The 12,695-nt window shown below is 39.4% G+C and overlaps 1 protein-coding gene across 1 annotated transcript in view; it reads left to right on the top strand.

Moving 5' to 3' along the window:
• Nucleotides 1-12,695, top strand: part of LOC150087465 (protein FAM135A) — a 331,998-nt gene that overhangs the window by 241,752 nt on the left and 77,551 nt on the right. The gene's annotated exons all lie outside the window — the stretch shown is intronic.

Here is a 12,695-nt window from a genome sequence, read left to right on the forward strand (position 1 = left end):
AGTAAAGGAGAGGGCACTGATTAGCCCCTGTAATTTTGTCTTCCAGTCCTGTGGAGCCAACATAGACTTATAAATATGCTACCTTTCACTTTTGCATCAGACAGTTTCGGAAACATAGATTGTATATGCTTGAAGGTGTCATCTTCAGACTTTCAGGACTTAGTGCATTAAGAAATTGACCAGTACCAGTTTGGTAAGGAGTAGTGGAAGAAAGACTTTGTTTTGTAGAATTAAGGGATTGTTTACTATATTGTGTGCACCAGGCTGGTGCACACAAGGTAGTAAAGCATTAGGAATTGGCTAGTTTCATTGTGTGGCATTGGAGCAATAGATGATGATATGTTAAGATACATTGTGACTTTTTCTTCCTCAGACTTTTCAAACTGTAATAAATCTACCTCATAAAAGTAGCAGTTATCATGATGGTTTGTGAGCTCTCTCCATATTCAAGATAAAGTAAAAGGAATACATTTACAGCTACCACAAAAGCATCCCTAAATCTCTAATCTAAATCATCCATAAAACAAAATCATCCCTCTAAAACCTTTAACTGCTTCAGCAGAAATGAGGTGCCATCAATAATGTTACACATCACCAGTTTTGGACCTATATAATAAACAGAAATATAGCAGAATGAGTCTGGAGATAACTTACACCTCTTTTTGATAGTCATAGCAAACTGCAAAAAAAAAAAAAAAAAGTGGTACACAATGAATATGTATAAATGTCTCAAAAAGGTAAAACTTTTAATTGTTGCCCAAATATTATCACTAGAGAAAACCAATGACACCATTGGATTCAGCACACAAATTGCATATACAAAGGGTACTAGGAAAGTTTTGCAATACAGCTTTGTTTATTTAATGTTTTCAAAGTAATTTCCTCTACATTCAATACACCTCTCCATCCTCCGAAACCAATCTTTAAACCAGTTCTGCCAAGTTTCACTAGGGAGTAAAGCACACTCGTTGTCCCAAGACCGTAGAAGGTCCTCATCACTGGAAAACCGCCTCCCTTTTAGCTTCATTTTCACATGCGGGAACAGTGCAAAGTCGCAGGGAGCAAGGTCTGGACTGTAGGGAGGGTGCTCGAGAAGTTTCAGTCCTGTCGTGGTCAAATATTCGGTGCAGGCTTTGGCGCGGTGAGCTGCAGCATTTGGTGTCCATTCTTGACTTTGGCCGCAGGTGTCCATTCTTGACTTTGGCCGCAGGTTCTTCATAGATCCAATGACTTTAGGCAGGCATTGTTCAGTATACCACTTAGCTGTGACTGTCTTCTGCGTGTCCAAAACGACACGTTCCACAATTCCACTCGATTTGAAAAATACAGCTATCATTTCCTTCTTTACAGATCGGGATTTTCTGACAATTACGGGTGTGTCGTCATCATCAAAGACCCAAACTTTGTTTTGAGCCTTGGTCGGCAGATCGTAATAGTACAGCCAAGTCTCGTCACCTGTCACGATGTTGTTCACATACCGAGATTGTCCCTTATCAAACTTTTTTAACATCTCCCGGCACCAAGTCACACGTCGTGTCATCTGCTCTTCAGTCAGTTGATGCGGCACCCAGAGAGAACAAAGTTTCTTCACGTGCAAATGATCTTGCAGAATCGAACGAATTGCTGGTGCATTTAGGCCCAAAGTATCCTCTATCTGTTGGTAGGTCACTCGCCTGTTTTCGTCAAGCATTTTCCTCACAGCAGTAACGTTTTCCTCCGTAACTGACATTCGTGGCCTTCCCGGCCTCTCAGAATCCTCCAGAGTGAAATTTCCCCTTTGGAATTCTCTATACCACCTGAATATCGTTGTACGATGTGGACAATCATCATCTAGTGCAAGAGTCATTTCTTCTAAGCACTGGTCTATGGTTAAACCACGCACGAAATTATACCGCAAAACTGTCCTTATCTCATTTCGTGACCACGATGCCATTGCAAGCACTTTACACTCTCACTACTAATGAATAACTGAGCCCATCGACTTGGCGCAGCGGCTACTATGCACGTATGAACATGTCTCAACATGCAGCAACAAGCAGCTTCCTGTGATTCATTGTTGCGTCATATTGCAAAACTTTCCTAGTACCCTTTGTATAAAACCGTTAAATATAAACATAAAATTTTTGTTACATAGAGTTATATGCTGTAAGAAACTTAGCTCAGGGCTTACTGCATTTCAGTGACACATCCTCCACTGTTCCAGGCAGGGCAAATTGATTCTCATAAATAATTAAGACTTTCATCTTCAGGAGTATGGAGCAATGAAGATCAGGAAGCAAGGAGAGGTGTATTGACATTCAATTTGTAATTTTTAGGAAATGTATAAACAGGAAGGTTATATACCAAAGAACAGAAATATAAGGAATGAAAAAAAGAATAGTTAAAATAAAAAAAAACAAAAAACACTGTCATTGGCCTGTAGCTTGTTCCTTCTTACTGTTTGTAGAAGTTTGTTTATTATGTTAAATGTCATTTCCCTGTTGGATATCTTAAAAACATCAGTTTAATATTTAACTAGTTATTTCTCACTTTGTTTGGAATTACAAATACTGTTATTTATATCTCCATTTATACATCTCATGATATATAAATGGTCTGTTTTAAATCCAGTGCACAAATCTATTGTAGAACTGATGTCCTCCCTTCAGGTTAAAGTGGTGCAGAAAAATTGTGATTGTTTTCTTGCACTCCTGCAGGAATATTGAGACCAGGTGGTTTCTGCTTTCCCTTTACTTACACAGGTTTTCAGTCATAACAGATTAGTGAAAAATATAGTTTTATTTTTCTGTGAATACCTTTGAATAGAGGTATTCACAGAAAAAAAAAAATTAATTTTAATTTTTAAATTTTTCCTGGACTAAAAATCCTTAATTTAAACATTCTTAACTCAAATTCTGAACAACTTGTTTTAATAGAGCTTCTTAAAAAAGTAGATAAATGAAATTTTCCTTTTCAATGGATGTATCTTGAGAATAGGTATATTTGTAAAACTCCTTCAATTTTTAAGCATGTTAAAATATATGCATAAAATGCCTATTGCCTTCACCGTGTCTGTCAGTTTGCCTGTAGTAACTTGATTCCTAATGGATTGATTTTCATAAAAATTTCATATTTGGCTCTTTTTCAAAAAAAAAAAAAAAAATTAGCTATCCACAATTTCATTAACATTGCACTAGTAGAAATCAAAAAGTTATTATTTCTTTGTACATTCTTCTGTCTGCATGAGTTAATTGGATTTCCAGTAGATGGATTTTGATGAAATTTTATATTTAGTGCTGTTAGAGATAATGTCTGGTCATCCCAAATTTTATTAAAATCAGGATAATAGACAGCAATTTTTATTTATTTATTATTATTATTTTTTTCATACATATCAAATAAGCTGTTTATATACTGTATATTGTAGCTGAAGCACTGGATATCATGTGTGATGCTGGTTTGAGGAATGATTGAGCAGTGTGACAGATGTGTAGAAATAAAATGCTTTTGGTTAGTGCAAAATTTTTTTTTTTTTTTTTGAGAACCCCAATAGAAGCCTGTGAAAGGTTTTGGGGGCATCACCCCAGACATGGGAACAATATTCCATGGCAGGATGGATTTGCAATTTCTACAGAGTGAACAGCTGTTTGGAAGAGAAGTAATGCCAAGGGCAAAAGAAAAAAAAACCCATTTTTTTTTAGAAGCAGAGGAAGCAGTATTTGTGATTTGCTTTATGCTAAGAGAGATTAGAAGTCAGGGTAATTCCCATTAGAGATATATGATCTTGCTATGAATCAGAGTGTCATCAAAGATAAGCATAGGTGCAGAAGATTCCTTTTTGTGAAATATAAGACAGAACTGAGTTTTAAAAGGATTGAAATCAGCTAAGTTATCTTTGCTCCACTGGAGAATTATCTGGAAATCACCATTTAAGGAAACAGTGGTGGATAATTGAGAAGTTGAAGCTGTTTGTGCAGGGCAAGGTTTCTCAAATTGAAAGGTGGAATGCAATATTCTGTCATCAGCAAAACTATGGATAGGATTTTTGGTCAATGGAAGAAGGTTGTTAAAATACAAGAGCGAAAGAATGAGAGAAAGAATTGAATCTTGGGGAACTCCAGCATTAGTGAAGTTAGAAGACAGCGAGCCATATACCATTACCTGTAGTGAATGGTCAGAGAGAAAAGTGGATACTCAATTACAAAAAACAGTTGACAAACCATAAGATGGAAGCTTATTTAGAAGACCTTTATGCCAGACATGAACAAAAACCTTTGAAATGTTCAAGGGCAACTGCTTAAGGCAGAATGCGCTGGTCCCAAAGGAACTAGTAGTTGTTGGTGACTCTATTGTCAGGGAAACGGGAAACTTGCTTTGTAAAAAGGATAGGTGGAACAGGACCAGGGTATGTCTGCCATGGGCAAAGGTTGATGACATTGTAGAGCAGATATCATCTTTTAAAGACACAAAAGGTGATATAGTTGTACATGTTGGCACTAATGATATTAAGAGTAGGAGACTGGCGGAATTACTTAACAAGTACAGGTCACTGTTGAAAAAAAAAGCCATGAATTAGGGTTGAATTTGAAAGTGTCTGCAATTCTGCCCAGACACGATAGGAGGGAGTATATGATGAGAGCCCTGTCGATCAATTCGGCCCTGGAAAGATTGTGCAAGGCTCAAAGGGTAGAATTTTTTTCAGCCTGATCTGTACTTGTTAACAGGAGAGACTGCTTCTACAGGGATGGGATATACTTAAATAGAAAGGGTGCAAGAATGTTTGCTGATTCTATCGAATCAGCAAACTTCTGCTGATTCTATCGAATCGGAAAACTGCTAGATTGGGGGGATACAAGGAATAATAGATTAACCGTAGCCACTGGCAGAGGTGAAAGTGATTCTTGCACTGCTTCTATTGGAATGAGCCGCAGCCTGGAAAATAAGATGCAGGATATTTCAGAGACTGCTGGGAATCATTGAGGTACAAATAAACACATAGGTTGTGTTAGGGTAGCTAAGAAAAAGAACAGGTGCATGTATACTTGCGTGTACACCAATGCTAGGAGTTTAGTAAATAAACTTGATGAATTTTGGGTATTGCTCAAAACATCAAAGGCAGATATTGTGTGGATTTCAGAGATGTGGTGTCACACAGATATAAGGAATGCAGAACTGGAATTTGGCGAGTACAATGTCTACAGAAAGGATAGACAGGATAGGAAGGGAGGAGGGGTTATGCTATTAGTTAAGAAATACATTAAATCCAAGGAAGTGAAGCCAGTCGACATTGCTGGACAGTGCAGTGTCGAGTCAGTTTGGTGTGACATGAGCATTGGGAGATCAAAATTGAGAGTAGGAGTGTGCTATAGGCCTAATGACTCTGATGAGTATAATAAGAAATTGTACGGGGGAAATAGAGTGGGCCAGTAAATCAGAGAGTCTTATAATGGGGGATTTTAATTTCCCAGATACTGACTGGAATTTGGGGGCTGGTCACTCACACACTAGGAAGACTTTTGTGGATTTATTGGATAATTGTTTTCTACATCAGCATGTTCGGGAGGCAACTAGAGGGAGTAATACTCTTGATTTGATTATCAGTAGTGATTCTTCATGCATTTAGAATCTGCAGGTAAATGAACCACTAGGTGTCAGTGATCACAGTGTGCTGAAGTGGGATTTACTCAAAGAGGTAACTACCATTAGGGGTAAAGGGAAGGGTTATAGCTTTCGTAAAGGTGACTACAATGGATTGGGCCGACCAGGCTAGCCGGGTGGGTAAATTGTCTGCCTGGCAACCCAAAGGTCGCGGGTTCAGTTCCCGCCTCGGGCTTGGATCAAAGTACTGCAAAAACCTTGGGAGGTGCATTATGGCCACAGAAGCCTATGCGCCAACAACTACCAAAAAAAATTTAAAACAAAAACGATGGACTGAGACAGTATTTAAATTCTATACAGTGGGACCAACTGATGATGTTACCAACAGCAAATTCAAAATGGGAAGCATTCAAAGAACTTATCTTGGAAGCTACTAGGCTTTACATACCAACTAAGAAATATTGTTCAAGGTTTAGGCCTAAGTGGATGTCAGATGAACTAATGAGACATATGGCAGAGAAGAAAAATGCATGGGATACATACAAATTAACACGTGACACAGAAGCCTATGATAGATACAAGTTGATCTGTAATCAAGTTACATAGGAGGTTAGGCAGGCGAAGGCAGATTACGAGAAATCTTTGGCAAGGGATGCAAAGAAAAACAGCAAAGAGTTTACTTATGCAAACTCTAGAAGGAAGTGGATGAATCAGATTGGTCCACTTGATATCGATGCAGACAAGAAAAATGCATGGGCTACATACAAATTAACATGTGACACAGAAGCCTATGATAGATACAAGTTGATCTGTAATCAAGTTACATAGGAGGTTAGGCAGGCGAAGGCAGATTACGAGAAATCTTTGGCAAGGGATGCAAAGAAAAACAGCAAAGAGTTTACTTATGCAAACTCTAGAAGGAAGTGGATGAATCAGATTGGTCCACTTGATATCGATGGGTCAACTGTTGATGATCCTGCTCAGGTAGCTAACAAACTGAATGACTATTTTGCATCAACATTCACACATGAGGAGTTATTCACTGAGGGGAATGCCAGAGGTGTATTCAAATCTGGCAGTAAGCTAGAGAATCTTGTAATAACTGAGAGTAAAGTGGAGGAGAAATTGTTGAAGATAAATACAAGAAAGGCACCTGGGGTGAATGGGATCTATCCAGTTATATTAAAGGAGGCCGCAAAGGAAGTAAGCAAACCCTTAGCCATAATTATGAGAGCTTCCTTGGACTCATGGGAAGTACCCATGGACTGGAGATGTGCAAATGTGACTCCAATTCACAAAGGAGGATCAAAGGGTGACACAAGTAATTATAGACCTGTTAGTTTAACTTCTGTTTGTGGAAAATTAATGGAGGCACTGGTTAAAGAAGCACTCAGGATCATCTAGACAAGACTTCAGTTATAGCTCAGACACAGCATGGTTTTGTTAAGGGAAAGTCTTGCCTGACCAATTTGATTGGATACTATGATGCAGTCACAAAAGAACTGGATGCAGGGAATAACTTTGATATTATATACTTGGATCTTAGAAAGGCATTTTATATGTTGCACATGGAAGACTGCTGTACAAATGGGAGCAGTGTGGCATTGGAGGCAAATTGCTGCTATGGATAAAGTGGTGGTTGACGGGGAGAAGACAGAGAGTGGTAATCAATGGACACTGCTCATTGTGGACTAATGTTATTAATGGAGTCCCTCAGGGTTCAGTATTGGGTCCATTATTGTTTTCTGTATTTATAAATGATATTGATGATGGTATATCCAGCTTAATGTCCAAGTTTGCAGACGATACGAAGGTTGGCAGGGTTGTCAAGGACACTACTGACACTATGCTACTGCAACAGGATCTGGAAAGGTTGAGCAGATGTGCTGAGAGGTGGCAAATGAAGTTTAACATTGATAAATGTAAAGTACTACATATGGAAAACAGCAACCCCAGAGCAACATATCAACTCTGTGGTACTACACTGACAGTGGTAGAAAATGAAAGGGACCTGGGGGTGGTTGTGCAGGCAGATATGAAGTTTTCTGAGCAGTGCAGACGGGCTGCAAGAGTAGCTCATGGTGTATTGTCGATGATATATAGGAATTTTTCTAACAGGAATAAGGAGGTGATTATTCCCTTGTATAAGGCAATGGTCAGGCCACACCTAGAGTACTGTATACAGGTCTGGAGGCCTCATTTCAAGAAGGATGTAGAGCTGCTGGAACGAGTACAGAGAAGGGCAACAAGATTAGTGAATGGAACAAAGGGGTGCTCTTACGAAGAAAGGTTTAAGTTTTGCAAATTACAGTGTCTGGGGACTAGGCACCAGCGAGGTGATCTAATAGAGGTGTATAAAGCCTTGAATGGTTTGTGCATGCTCAATGCTGATGGGATGCTTCCTCTTGCTCAGAATAATCACCTGAGAGGGCATAAATTCAAATTGAGAAAAGACAGATGTAGGATAGACGTGAGGAAATTTGCCTTTAGCCAGCGGGTGGTTGGTTGGTGGAATAGACTTCCATCCCTTGTCGTGGAAGTTGATAGCCTAAATAAGTTTAAGGCTCAGCTGGACAGGTATTTCGAACGAACAGAGGGGTGAAGTGGAAGTGGCTATTTTTATTTATTTATTTATTATTATTATTATTTTTTTTTTTTTTTTTTTTTTTTGGCTGATGCTCCATAAGCTTGCTTTCTTGCATCAAATGCCTCTACTAATGCTAATGCTAAGTTTCACCAAACGTTTCCATTGAATTTGTTCGTAGATGAATAATTTTGTTCGTAAGTCAGTATATCACAAATGGATCAACATTCATGGAATTCATACTGGTGAACTTGATCAGATGGAAGATTTCTAGGTAGTTTAAGAGTTGTCAGTTAATTGACTTCTCCATTACTTAAGAAAGAGTAGAAGTAAGTGCATTGGATGATAATTGGATGGGAGGGATTTGTCATCCTTTTAAGGCGCTGCCTGGATATGAACAAATTTCCCAGCAGGGAAAGCACCTGGGAAATAAAAAAGTGAAAAAAAGCAACACAGTACAGGAGTAAACTCAGAAGCACAGGTTTTGAGAACAAGTGGAGATGTGCAAACTCGGACTGGAGATGTGCAAATGTATCCCCAATTCACAAAGGGGGATTGAAGAGTGACACAAGTAATTACAGACCAGTTAGTTTAACTTCTGTTCCGGGTAAAATAATGGAGTCACTGGTTAAAGATGCATTGCAGGATCATCTAGATAAGACTGCAGCAATAATTCAGACACAGCATTGGTTTGTTAAGGGAAAGTCTTGTCTGACAAATTTGATAGGATATTGTGATGTGGTTACAAAGGAACTGGATGCAAAAAATAATTTTGATATCATATATTTGGATTTCAGGAAAGCTTTTGACACTGTTGCGCATGGAAGACTATTGTATAAATTGGAGCAGAATGGTATTAAGGGTAAGTTGCTACAATAGATAAAAGGATGGTTAAGTGGGAGAAGACAGAGTGGTAATCAGTGGGTGCTGCTCTTTGTGGACTAATGTTATTAGTGGAGTCCCACAGGGCTCGGTGTTAGGTCCATTGTTGTTTTGTATATTTATCAATGATATTGATGAAGGTATATCAGGTTTAATATCGAAGTTTGCAGATGATACGAAGGTTGGCAGGGTTGTTAATGACAGTAATGGCAGTGTGCTACTGCAACAGGATCTAGATAATTTGGGCAGATGGGCTAAGAAGTGGCAACTGTAGTTTAACCTTGACAAATGCAAAGTACTGCATATGGGTAGAAGTAACCCCAGAGAAACGTACCAACTGTGTTGTACTACGCTTAAGGTGGTAGAAAATGAAAAAGACCTGGGAGTAATTGTGCAGTCAGATATGAAGTTTTCTGAGCAATGCAGACAGGCTGCCAGGCAGGTCATTGGGTTTTGTCAATGATATATAGGAATTTTGCTAGCAGGGAGAAGGAGGTGATTGTCCCTCTGTATAAGGCAATGGTCAGGCCACGCCTTGAGTACTGCGTACAGGTCTGGAGGCCTCATTTTAGGAAGGATGTAGATTTACTTGAGCGTGTATAGAGAAGGGCAACAAGATTGGTGAGGGGAATGAAGGGATCCTCTTACCAAGAGATGCTTAAGTTCTGCAAATTGCAGTGGCTGGAGACTAGGCACCTGCGCGGTGCTCTGATTGAGGTGTATAAGGCCTTGAATGGGTTGAGCACGCTGAATTCTGATGGGATCCTTCCACTTGTTCAGATTACGAACCTGAGGGGACATAAATTCAAATTAAGAAAAGACGGATGTAGAATAGATATGCGGAAATTTGCCTTTAGCCAGCGGGTGGTTAATTGCTGGAACAAACTTCCATCTGTCGTTGTGGAAGTTGATAGGTTGAATAAATTTAAGGACAGGCATTTGGAGGGAATGGTGTGGATTTTTTTTTTTTTTTTTTTTTTTGTTCTCGCTGATGCTGCATAAGCTCATACACTTGCTTTCTTGCATCACTTGCCACTACTACTACTACTAATACAATCAGGACCTAGAGCTTACTTAGCATCAAGATTGTTCAAAATCCTTCTGACATCCTTTTGATGGAAGTCCGCAGTAGGTAGTGAATGGCGTGTGCCAGTAATGGTAGGAGATGGTTTACAGAGATCATCTATACATGAGTTAGAAGTAAAGTAGGATGCCAGCAGGTCAGCTTTATCCTCTGCTGAAGTTGCAATAGAATCAGCTGGGTTTGACGGAGAGATGGGAATATAGATGGGCAAAAGTTACAGCCAGTGGCTTTGAAAAGAGACCAGAATGCTCCACTGCCATTTGGACAAGAAGCAAGTTTTCTACCCTTAGCCTTTGAAATATAGTTAGGACTGATTAATGATTGCTATACAGTTGTTGTGAGCTTTGGTGTAGGCAGAAAATGAAGCTGTAGATTTTGGATACAAGTCAATTGCAATATACAATATTCTTATCTTGAAGAACCTTAGTACATTTATTGGAAAACCAAGGTTTAGACAAAGGTTGATTTTACGGTGGAGTGTGGAAAAAGGATTTCATACTTATAAGAATAATTTCACTGACATGATCTGAGCAAACATTGACATGGTAGATTTGATACCGTAATCTGACTAAGGAAAAGAAGAAAAGAAATCTCACAAGTCATCCTATTTTGCATTCTTGCAATGCCAAACAACACTAGATTGGGAATAGCCATGAGATAAAGGCTCCATTGGAGAAGAGACAGTCACCAAGTTGTGATTTGAAGTACGTAGAGGACCACTCACCTCTACCATGTAATCAGAATGCCTCTTTGTGAGAAAAAGATCAAGTGTGTGTGTGTGTGTGTGTGTGTGTGTGTGTGTGTGTGTGTGTGTGTGTGTGTGTGTGTGTGTGTGTGTGTGTGTGTGTGTGTTGGCTGCATGATTAGGATTGTCTGGTATTCTGGTATGTGATTGAACAATCTGTGGGAGTTCATTAGTAATTGCAAAAGCCTCCTTACAGCTCTGGAGGCCTCGTTTAAGCAGGAATGTAGAGTTGCTAGAACGATGGGAACAAAAGGGTGCTCTTACCAAGAGAGGCTTAAGTTCTGCATATTGCAGAGTCTGGAGACTAGTCACCTGCAAGGATCTGATTGAGGTGTATAAGGCCTTGAATGGGTTGAGCAGGCTCATTGCTGATGGAATTCTATATCTTGCTGAGATTATGAACTGAGGGGGCATAAACTCAAATTGAGGAAAGACAATTGTAGAACAGATTTGCCGAATGTTACCTTTAGCCAGCAGGTAGTTGATTGCTAGAACAAACTTCCATCTGTCATTGTGGAAGTTGATAACTTAAATAAATTCAAGAAAGACCTGGACAAACTTTTGGAGCGAATGGATGGGTGAAATGGGAAGTATTTTTTTTTTTTTTTTTTTAATTTTTTTTTTTTTCTGGCTGATGCTGTATAAGCTTGCTTTCTTGCATCATATGCGTAATGTTAAGGTAAAAATGCTAATCTTGACCAGCTGGGTCCATGTGCCAAAAAAACGGAAGCCAACGGGAGTTGTGAACATTAAAATCACCAAGGAAAATTACCTCACTGTTAGGGAAGTTGGACTGAAGAAAGATAAGTTTCAAAGAGAGGACATGAAAGAGTTCTAAATGATTAGTGGGTTTGGAAGAACTGTAGATGCAACAGATGAATTGACAGAATGTGTTAGCCAGAGAAGATTCCAAATTAATAAGTCTCTGACAGGGACTATTAGAGCAGACCTTTGCACAAGTACCACCTTTGAAGCAAAAGGAATCATACAGTGAATAATTGAACAACTGAGAGGAGCAATGATTGTATCAACTGATAATAGGGATTTTGTCAGAAAAGTACACAGGGTTTGGCAGACTAAGTGGAAATGGTCATCATTTAGATTGGAACTGAGTCTAAATATATTTGTGAAATGAATGAAGAAATGTTTGGGAGTTTTAGATTTTTTCACGGATAAGTTTGTTCTATTATTTTGACAATTCATGATGTATTTAGTAGTAAGAATAGGTGGGAGGAGGATGGGGAATGCTGTATTAAGTAACGAAATTCTTAGATATGATGTTCACTTGGCTAGAATGTAACGCGCGCACGCACGCACGCACGCACACACGCACACACACACACACACACACACACACACACACACACACACACACACACACACACACACACACACACACACACACACACACACACACACACTCTCTCTCTCTCTCGGCCCCGGGTGCCAAGCGTTCCGTGGCCAAGCGATTCTAGTGCGTTTTCCAAAGCGTTTTTCTACAGAGAACATTTTAGCGAACAGTTTCTATTTTAGTTTGAAAAACCGTTTTCTTGATTTCTATAGCATAGTAGCTCTCTCGCACTACAAGAAGTAGGCAGAGGCCCAGAAAGGGAAACTACCTTTCTGTTTTTTTCTATTAGTACTAACTTACTAACTCAGCCGCTTGGTCACCTCGTGGCACTGCTCCTGCCTCCCCGTGGCGGGGCCGGAAACCTGGGCGGTAAAGATAAACCCCCAGGGCCAAAAGGAGCTATCATGGATTCAAACAATTTTCCACCCTTAGAGCCTTCAAGCTCAAGACATGAATCCTCTCATGATATTAA

The sequence above is a fragment of the Mastigoproctus giganteus genome, chromosome 4 (genome assembly GCF_048544385.1).
Source record: "Mastigoproctus giganteus isolate SK-2022 chromosome 4, ASM4854438v1, whole genome shotgun sequence".
In the NCBI taxonomy this organism is placed as follows: Eukaryota; Metazoa; Arthropoda; class Arachnida; order Uropygi; family Thelyphonidae; genus Mastigoproctus; species Mastigoproctus giganteus.